The sequence below is a fragment of the Hevea brasiliensis genome, chromosome 1 (genome assembly GCF_030052815.1).
Source record: "Hevea brasiliensis isolate MT/VB/25A 57/8 chromosome 1, ASM3005281v1, whole genome shotgun sequence".
Taxonomy (NCBI): domain Eukaryota; kingdom Viridiplantae; phylum Streptophyta; class Magnoliopsida; order Malpighiales; family Euphorbiaceae; genus Hevea; species Hevea brasiliensis.
Window position 1 is genome coordinate 21640178 of NC_079493.1, and position 11268 is coordinate 21651445.

At 32.3% G+C, this 11268-nt stretch overlaps 1 pseudogene; it reads left to right on the plus strand.

Annotated features, from left to right (window-relative positions):
- The first annotated feature begins 1448 nt into the window (after window positions 1–1448).
- LOC110665779 (uncharacterized) lies at window positions 1449–10796 on the plus strand (annotated as a pseudogene).
- Window positions 10797–11268: the final 472 nt, after the last annotated feature.

Sequence of the window (11268 nt, forward strand, 5' to 3'; positions counted from 1 at the left end):
ATGGCTCTCTCTATATATATATATATATATATATATATATATATATATATATATATGTGTACTCTATTTTTTTAAATTTTCATAAGCTTTTCTTTTCTTTTCTTTTCTTCTTCTTTCTTTTCTAATTCAATTTATAAAGTTTTAATTCATACTAATTATTTTAATTCTCTAAATTTTTAATTTGACATTTAGGTCAAAATTCACCTTTGGGGGGTGAAATGATCAAAATGCCCTTAGTAGTGCATATTGGGTTATTTTTATTATTTTTGTACTAATTTATAAATTCTCTAAATTTTAATTTATTTGTCTCTATATTTTTCATATATTTTCTTAACATTTATTTTTTCAATTTATGCCTCCTCAGTATAGTCTAGGTGTAGTTTCAGACATTTTGATTATCCAAACAGACACAATAAAATGTACGGAGGGCGTTACATGGTATTTCCTTCAGAACTCATAGATTGGATACTGGCATCAGTCATTTTGAGAAATTTAAACAAGAACCACAAAATAATAAAGAATCAGATATGAAACCCTAGTTTCTTGAGTTTCCAGATCTGGATAGCAAATCTCAAGAAAGACGGTTACTGCAGGTGCTTTGATACCATAATAAAAAATGTGTGATGACAAGAATGGAAGAAAATCGTATATTTTTCATTGAGTAAAACTGGGTTTATATACAGAATGAGCTAGCTTTTACAACTTCTTCCAGAAGATTCTAACTACCTTTTACCCAATTTGTTACAACTGAAAACTCACTTCTATCTCTGCTTTACTCTGTTTTTCAGGTCTGTTGAAGAGGAACTCGAAGGCGGGAATCACACTCTTGGCTGACCATTCTTTCAGTTTCTTTATACGCACCGTTTCATTTAAATTCCACAATTCTACTTCTGCTCTTGTATACGCTGCGTTTCATTTAATAAATAGTTTATCAGGAACCGATGAGAATGAGACTGGACATGTCCAAGCGAATTCTTAGCCGGTTTTGAGCATTATTGGTGATTACGATTCTAGTCCTATTTCAGTGGGGGCTGGCTATTCTAGTATGGTTCAAAATCGTGGAAGCATTAACCAGTTACAATCTTCAATCAAACCAATTGTGGCCACACCTAGAAGTAGTCGTGACCACGGGTCCATTTTGGGTCGAAACAAGAGGTTCAGTCTGTGGAATTAAGGACCCTAAACTGGACAGATGAATTTAGTTGATCTCAGTTTCAGTCTGGCTCAAAGGAGAGAAAAACAATTCTAATCAAATTCAGAGCCGTAAAATTTCGATTTGATTTCAGTTTCAGATTTTACCAGACCGATTTCAAGCTCGAACCGGACTGTGGCCGGGTCTGGGCAATGAGGAAATGTGTGTGGAAACAAGAAAAGGGAGGTACAAACAAATGACGCGGGAAGCATTTGCGTGCAGTTTTCATGCATTTTGAAACGAAAACACCAAAAGAATCAAACATAATTCCTCTGTTTTTGATTTTTCTTTTCTCGGAGAAAATGCACAAGACGAAGCTACAGGAGCTTTGCCAGAAGAGGAAATGGGGCTCGCCCGAGTGCTCCGCCATGAAAAATGGACCTGACCACGATTCTTGGCCGCTCCTTATTCACCTTTTCCCTGCAATTCCTCCAAGCAAGCCCAAAACCCCGCCGCCAAGGTAACCTTCCACCACTTCACTTCTCCGCCTCCAAGTAATATCACAAAGAGCAATTTTCATGTACTGATCGAGTTCCAGTTATAGTGGTTACTAAGTCACACTCCCAATAGTTTGAACTTGGGATTCTTGCTTGAATGAAGTGACAATCCCAATAGTTTGAACTTGGGATTCTTGCTTGAATGTTTTAGGCTAAAAATTCAAACTTGTAGATTGTTGATTCATAGTGTTATTAATCTTGACCTGAAGTTGACCCGATTGGGAGATCGGCGTTGACGGATTGGGTCATTAAAAATTTAATTAATTATATATAAATTAATTAAATATACCACTTATTAATAAAAATAAATAAATCAATATAATTAAATCAATTTTAACTCTGATCAAGCATGAAAAATTGCATAATTGAAATAAAAAATTAATAAATTTTAATTATTTAAAAACCAAGTTTAATATTTATTAAGTATTATTTATTTAAATTTCAACAGTGTATTTAAATTTTATATAAAAGTTTTTTAGTAATATAATATATAAAAAATTTTACAAATGTGCAAATGTATAACTATTTTTTTTAAATATTTATGAAATATTAAGTATATGTCAAAAAAGACATTAAAAAAATTACTGTATAAAATTATTATTATTATTATTATTATTATGAAAAACACATAACTATGGAACTAGCTAAATTGGTTGATTTTAAAATTTTTTATGAGGTTTTGAGTTTAATTTTCTTACCAACTCTTGAAAAAAAGAATTGTTTATATTAACTAATTAAACCGATTGGGTTGATCGGATCATACTGATTCGCTTTCTTATTTGATTCAATTAAAAATTCAGACCAATTTGATTTAATAATTATGGTTTCAGGTCCCTTGATTTGAACATCTTATTATTCTTATTTCCATTGAATTTGATTACATTCTATTTAATTGATAAACTATGCTCAATAGAAAAATTTTGATTTGTCATTTTTCTCAAGCACAAGTGAGGATCCATTTCATGCTTTTCACTTCAAGGCTACAGTCACACTTGATGGACATACTTTTGAGAGCCCAGAGTTTTCACAATGTTAAAGGAAGCAGCGAATGCGGCTGCTAAAACTGCAATTGTTGATAGATGACTCTCAAGAGGCCAGTTTCATGAATTGATCCTTGAATTTATATATTTATTTGGCGTGAACTTAGGAAATGTCTAGTTGCTATTTACAGTTGTTCACTATTTCCTTTTTGCAGGATGACTGGCTTTTACAAGAATCTTTTGCATGAGTTAACTAAAAAAGGTCTCTCCACATGTATAAATCCATAAACACTAGTGCAGCTCACATGCCAACATTCTTTCCCTCTGTGGAAGTAGAAGAAAAAAAAGGTTTAACGGCAAGGCAAGAAAATCCAAGAAAGCAGCAGAGGTGAGAGCTGGTAAGGTTGCTTGCAAATTTCTGAAGGAGTGCGAGTCATTCCATCCTTTTACAAGGGTCTCTATTTTATACATTTAATCATTTATGTAATAAATAACATTATTAGTCTGATTCAAACCGAAATTACCATGCTATATAGCTTTGTTGGAATCATGTCCAGGGCTAGGCCTTCGTTTCTTGGAAACATTAAGACCTGCATCTGCTATGCCAATTTCCTTATCTTAGTGCAATAAATAAATTTTTTGCTCCACATTATTGCCTTGCATTTTATAGGACAAAATGTCACACCCGTCCCTAACCTATTGAGACAGACATAACCTAGAAAACTGATAGAGTTTTCTCTAAATTATAGCTAAAAGAACCCATGAAACTTGTTAAAATACATCTAGCACATAAAACATGGCTCCATGCCCATCAAACATATTTAAATACACAAATATACATATATCCTCTTTGTAAGGATCAAAAGAAAATATTTACAGTTCAGAGCTTCTAGCTGTCTATACATATGTACAGTAAACTAACACCAAAATAAATATCCAAAAGAAACATATTGGCTCGATCTCTACTAGACTCTATAGCTGATGAATTGGAAGAGAGGATAATACTGAAGAGAGGCTATTATTGCTGGAATTAGCAAAAGGATATGAAATATTAAAAATTAAGAGGTGATTACAGCTACTTAGTGAGCAGATAAATAAATAACTAAAGGGCAACATATAAGGTTTTGACATTTAATAATAACAATCTGCTATGCTATAATAAGTCAACTGAATAAATATCATTTAATTCAAATCACATAGTTGAGCTAAAATAAAATTTATGTTGTAAAAATATTGCTAAAATAAATACATGAAAATAATAAAATCTGTAATATCCTCATACACTCGCAAATACACTTCCTGTCTTAGGTGCATAAAATAAACTCTGGCAATCTGAGAGCAAAGTTGGCATCTTGGGCTCTACGATGACCTTATCGGCCCAACAGTAATTAAAAATGTTGATTATACACATGTGCAGAGCTACTCTCAAAGGGCGACCATCTGATATATACTCCAAAAGTTATGTGTATATTAAGCACTGTCTCAAAAACAGTATAAGTATAAGCTGAGCTGAAAATAATTTACCTGTGATCAAGGTGCTATCTATTCGGTCCATATATTGAATGTATTCGACTATTTATTCAGCTATAATTGTAAATCTCATTTATTTTAATAATAAAGCATAAAATTACCATTTTCTGTTTCCATTTACATAATTAAAAATAATATAAATAATTTACATTTAATAAAATACCAGCGTTACATATTTATGCACTCACTTGCATTAGAGACAGATTGAAGCTTAGACTGCTAGAGCACCCCTAGTATCTACTATAGAAGCTGGATCCTCTCTTAAAGTTAAGGAAAATAAAAGTGCATCAAGGAAGTATTGAATTCTAGAATGAGAGTGGTGAGATATAAAATGCATGATTTATGTTTGAAAATTTTAAAAGAAATCCGGCAACACTTCAGCATAAAATGGAACATTCTCCCAAATTTCAAAAGCTCAATGAACTCTCAACGTGTCACAACACATCTCTAGTAAATTTAAAACATCCATATGGGGCCTACACAAAATAATATAATAAATTCCACATTTCTCTATTAATTTCTCCTTCTCCATTCAACATATTTTTCTTTTCCTTTAGTATTTTATGCTAAAATTCCTTCCCTTTATTACATAAAAATTCTTGCTAGTTTAAATAAAATTAATATACACCAATAGTCTAAAAAACCAACCACATCATAATTAATTTCTTCATTCTCAACCTAGCATTTAAGATATAAAAACTTGAATTTAATTCCCTCTTATAGAAACACCAACTTTTAATTTCACCTCTCAAAGAGAGTACACCTAGTAGCTAGGAATTCACTTTTTTTTTTTTTTAATAAACCCTGGAAATCTATTATTTCAAAAATAAAACTCTATTCTCTAATCTAATATAAAACTTATATGTCTTCTAATTTTATGCCACAAGAACAATGAAGCATCAAATTAAACTTGAGTAATTAAGAAGTAAGGAAGGCAAAACTTACCCACTTGAAAGAAATAACTAGCTCTTGTAAGTGGGAAATGGGTTTTAGGTTAAGTTTTGGTTGAAAGTGGTTATTTAATTAAAGATTTTATGGGTTTATGGGTTTGATTTGAAATATGGGTGTGAATGAAAGGATGAAAAGAGAAAATTGCTGTAGAGTTTGCTTCTCCCCTATTTCTGCTCAAGGAAAAAAAAAAGGGAACAATTTCCCTTTGGCTTCTTTTAAACTTACTTTCTCCTTATTATTATTATTATTATTATTATTATTATTATTATTATTATTATTATTATCTCTAGAGACTTCTTATATGTCCTATTAAATTGATTTTATGGGCTCTTAACAAAATGCTTTTTGGGCCTAATGTTACAATAAAGTGCTAAACAGTTTTTAAAATTCTTTATTTTCTCACAGTTCCTCCATGAATTAGGGATTGTGTCCTATCCTTTTTCTCTATAATGTTTGTATTCCCTAGTGCAAATTTCTTTAGTTCATATTCTTATACTACCCATAAATGATGCTAATGAGAAGAAATCAATTTTTACATGAGAATGATGCAGAATGAGATGGTTAAAATTCTCTGAAAATTAGTAAAATCCTTTTAAGTGATTGCGCAACTTGCTTTTATGTTTCAAATGCGCCTGCATAACAGAGTCTTAAGTGGTTCTATTGAGATGTTTTCTTTTCTTCTTAGTTTCAATGAGTAAGAGTGTAGACATTCCTTCGCCTATGCTGATAACTGATAAATCTCTAGCGTCTTCTCTTTGCTCAGACTTGACCACAGTTGTTGATCCACAATAGAAAGTCAAATGCAATGATCAATTCTTGTCATCTTTCGTCATTATAAACAAGGAACATTTTGCAGAAAGTAGAGGTAATATCTCACCCAAATATATCATGATTTTGATTTACATATGCATTCAGTAAACAATTGCATTTTGCGTGCTTATAATCACATTGACTGATAGTGTGCTTTTCTCTTGTGCTTCACCCAGATGAAGTTCAAGATGTAAAGATTGGCTCTAAATTATTCCATGCTTTGACATGTAGTACCAACTATGGATAAAAGAATGGAAAGCATGACTTATCATTTGTTAAGTGGAAACCCTAGAACAATCCCTAGAATAATGGTTTGAAGCAGAGAAGAAAGAAATAGAAGAGAAAAAAGGGGCAAGAAAGAGAAGAAAATTGCATAAGAGAGAAATGAAAATATTTCTATTGATATGAGTTTCAGAATATCTGAATTACAGGTAATTTCTCCTTTTTATACTAATACACTTAACTCTAACATTTTTCTCTGTCTCTATTATCTCCTGTTACTAAATAACTAACTATTCTTGTAACAAATTAACAATCTTTTCCCATGTGGACCTTGTTTGCAAGAAGCAAAAAATCAGTGAACTGAGTTGTAAGGAATTAAAGAGTAATCTTCCCATGTGGCATCTTTCTGGCAAATTCAGAAGCTTATTTCTAGCAATGGTCCTGGTGTAACACCCCATTTGTACAGTCTGGTATATTTCATTATTCCGGTGACCGGTGTCGGTCCGGACAATTAAGGGGATTAGAACCATACTTAAGACAACTGGAGAAGCCATAAACACAAATAATTAGTAATGTCCAATTAGTTAAGTATAAACAAGAAAAATAGAACATAAGAAGTTAAACGAGCCGAGAGTCACAGCGATGGGTGACCTTCTCGGGAACAACTGCGAAGTCATTTTAAACTCAATTTTCGAACCGTAAAATGTGACGCCGCGGTCTTTAGGACCCTTATAAACATAATAGAAAAGAGAAAATCATGAAAAAAAACTGTTAAGCCAGTCAAATAATTAGGTCAGGGAGCCGGAAGAAATATGAAATTATTTACAAACCGGGTTGAACCGGCGAAGGGCAATTTGGTCAATTGATCCCGAAAGTTGACTCCTGACCTAACTGTCCAATAAAATCGGAGAAATAAAAAATTTTTGAATCAAGGATTAGATTAAAGAACTAATGAAAAATTTAAGAAAATTGAAAAAGAAAAGAAAAAGGTTTATTGCATCATGTGGATGACATCATTGTGATGTCAAAAATCAATTTTAATTTCCCAACTTTTTTGACCAAGTCAAATACATAAAATTTCACTTAAAATACCTAAAAAATTAGAAGGAAGAGTCATTTCTTCTTCCCTAAAAAAATTCAGCTGGCTCCCATTCTTTTCTCTTTCTTTTTCTTTTCAATTTCCTCCATTAATGGTCATTTAAGCTTCTTAAACCCTATTATTTCTTCACAAATTTCATACTCACCAAAGTAAGGTCTTGCTCTTTGGCTTTGATAGAGAGATTTGAAATAAGAAGGATAAAAAAGAAGTGAAGATTTAGAATCACAAATTCTGCTCAACAAGTAAGTCCCTCTTTCTAACTTAATTTGAGTAAAATGCATAGAAATGAGCTTGAATAAGTAGCAAATTACATAGAAACTCAAAAAATCACTCATGTATGAAGCTTTATGAAAGTTGGTCAGCATGAAATTAATTAGGGTTGATAGAAATTGTTAGAATTAAAGAGGTACTCATGCTTGATTGAGTAAGTAAGTCAGACTTGTACATTTAGAATTCATGAATTGAGGAAATTGAGGAATTAGGGTTCTTGACCCTTAGGGTTTTGGGAGAAAATTTAAGAAATTGGTAAATGATATCTTTGACTTAGTTTAAGGAAAGAAATTGTCATTTGTGACCTAATTAAGTGTGTTAGAAGTGTTTGAATCAAAGTCAAATTCGGATTGGGTATGCACCATGACCAAAAGTCAACTTTGAGGGACCAAAAATGGAATTTTACAAGTCCAATGGATATGGGACCAATTGAGGATGAAAATAGGCACTAAATGACACAATTTTCGTTTAAGAAGCCTGCCCAAAAAGTGACTAAAACCTAGTGAACAAAGTGGCCGAAGTCGAAAAATCGCAGGCTGCCTCTGCACAAACTGACCAAATGAACAGTATTTGTTCATTTGGTCATAACTCGAGCTAGGCAGGTCAAAATGACCTGAAATTTTACCAGCAATTAGATAAGATATAGATCTAAAACTTTTATGAAGAACACCAACCCAAATTATGCCATTAACCCAATCAAAATACTGAGCAAAGTTGGTGACCTGAATCTGCAGAACTGCAGATTGCCATATGAACAGTAAAGTTTCAATGGCTATAACTCTCTCTAGAAAACTCCGATTTAGGTGATTCTTGAACCGATGGAAACCTAAGGCATAGTAGAACATTTCATATGAAGAAAGTTAGACCAAATTATGGACCTAACTTGATCAAATTGCTGAACGAAGTTGGAATCAATAATCTGCCAGAATAAAATTCTGCAGCATGAACAGTAAACATAATTTGCTTATAACTTGAGCTACAAAACTCCAATTGGGGTGATTCAAAAAGGAGAATAAACTTAAGACAATAAGGAACATTTTCTATGAAGAAAGTTTTGTCAAATTCTAACAGTAAACTGACCAATGAAACAGTACAATTAGGGACACCAAAATTGAAAATTTGGCAATTTTGCCTAAAAGGCCTAAGTTTTGAGAAAATGACCAAAACCAACAAGTTTAGTGACCAAAATGTGGTATGTGGGTGAAGTTGGAATTCCCATACCTATTAAGCCTTAGAAAGTCAATAATTTGACTTGAATAGTGCAGTGAATAGTAACCCGAAACACAAAATTTCAAGAACGTCGAATTTAGCACGTTAGAGCTAGGTAAAAGTGAAGTTAAATTTATTTTTGGATTTATGCTAAGTTATGGTACTGAAACACTGTAAAATTGTGTGTTTCAGTTGAAAAGAATACCGGGAAAGAACCCGAGGAACCGAGTCAAGGCCAAGAGGCGACTCGCTTGAGGTTTGTGCACAACATCACTATGCTTTAAAAATTCATTGATTAAATGAATGAAATATGCATTTTACTGTTGCTTTGAATTGTTGAAAGTATTGTGACCTTATATTATGATGTTTTGATTTAAATTGTGAAAGTTATTGTGTATATTTGAAATGACAATGTTTAGCAAATTGTTAAGATAAGTTTTGAAACCACAGTGTCATGACCATATATTTGAACACCTCACTAGCATGACTAGTGGGGGTAATTAGTTTCGAATTTTGATTCCTTCTCTGGAGAAGTGTTGAGGTGTGCTAGTAGAAGAGGATGTGAATGGATATCCATATATTTGAGCTAGCTAGCCTTGTGATGTGATTTCTCTTTAGCCTCTAGCTATTGAGATTCTATTTATTTCGAATGGCATGATTTAACTGTGGGTTTTATGAAATGTATTTTGATACTTCGAAATGAACTTGGTTTGCATTAAAATCTCATGATTCATGTTTTGTGTTTAATGCTCATGTTTAGTCAAATTTTTGAATAAATGTGATTTATATTTTGCATAAAGATTATTTTAGTATGTTGTGCACCACTGAGTCCTAGTACTCAGCGATAGCTTCTATTGCTGTCGCAGATACAGAGACTAGAGGAGCAGCAGACTGAGCTGCTGAGGTGTGAGGAGCTATCAGCTTAAAGTCATCGGGTATAATTTATACCCTAATTGTAAATATTTCTTTTGATGTATATATTGCACATAAATGTATGGACATATAAAAATGGGTCTTGAGCAGTTTGTATAAAATTTGTATAAAGTTATAATATATATTGTAGTTTGAAATTCTCTTAATGTAAATTTTATAATGATGTATCTAAATTGTTTTGTTTCTAACGAAATATGAATGGAACTATTTTATTTAATTTGAATGAAATGGATTGCTAGTATTTTGATGATCATTGGATAGTGGATTTGAAATTTGAAAGTTGATAAATGCGTTGAGAAATTGATTGAGATTGAGTATGAAATTGAAGCAGTTGTTGAGAAAAATTTTTAGAAGTGCTTTTTACAGGTATTTGAAGAATTGTTTTCTCAAAATACAGAGGGAACTCTGTCAAAATTTTTATAAAATTTGCGTAAAAATAAAATGGGCCAAAAATATTAACTAGTTTTAATTTTAACTAAATGTTTTAAATACTTATTAGAAAATGCTCACCACTTATCAAAAAAAATAAGAAAATTGTTTTAAAATCCCTTGTAGGGTACTTAATGAGTTATCGGTAGGTGAAGTTCGGTAGTTCATTAGGTATTCTACTGGATCATGTTATGCCTTATAGAGGGGTAAGGTGTGACACATGGTCTTTCATAGCTTCTCAAAAGCCACAAGTACATGCTGATATTCTTTGAAATCAAGAAGCTCTAGGATTTGAGTAACATTATCACCAAGTTTCTTTTCAAGCGAATAAACATGAAATACTGGGTGAATATTAGAGGATAGAGGTAATTGAAACCTATAAGCTACTTTGCCAATTTCAATGACCTAGAAAGAGTCATTGGTAAAGTTGGCAAAGTGGCTTAGGGTTGCCATTAGCTCTATCCTCTATCATTCACCATGCTTCTTTGCTTAAAAAAAAAAATCTTGATGATGATGTTACTCCAATCGTGGAGCATCCTGATTTCAAAGAAGATCAATCGTTACATGTGGTTCCTAAGAAGTTATTGAAGACTACGATCATTGTTAAAAATAAGCTTCCTATTCTTCAAGGTCTCATTAAGTGGCTGAATTTGCCAGATGAAGATTCCACATAGGAAGATTATTCTTGCATTGCAGCTCAATTTCCTGGCTTTTTTCCTTATTGAGATAATAAGTTATTGGAGGGGTGGCATTACACATATAAGAGAACCAGGTGCAGGAAGAAGGCGGTAAAGGTTTTAAGTGACATAGTTGAATGGGTTGACTAAAGAAATGTGTAAAATAGTAGTTAGAGAAGATTTGAGAATGTTAGTTTCGGAGGGAAAAAGTTGTTAGTTTGTTACAGAATTGGAAAGAAGAATAATTAGTCAGTTCTGAGAGATAATAGAGGCAGTTACAAATGTTAGATTAGTTACATGAGAATGTATTTGTATACAAAGGAGGAATTAACTGTAATGCAGATATTCTGAAGCTCATATCAATAGAAGTATCTTCTTTTCTATCTTCTACAACTCTTCTTCTCTTTCTTTCTCTTCTATTTCTTTCTTTATCTGCTTTGAAGCATTGTTCTAGGGTTTCCACTAAACA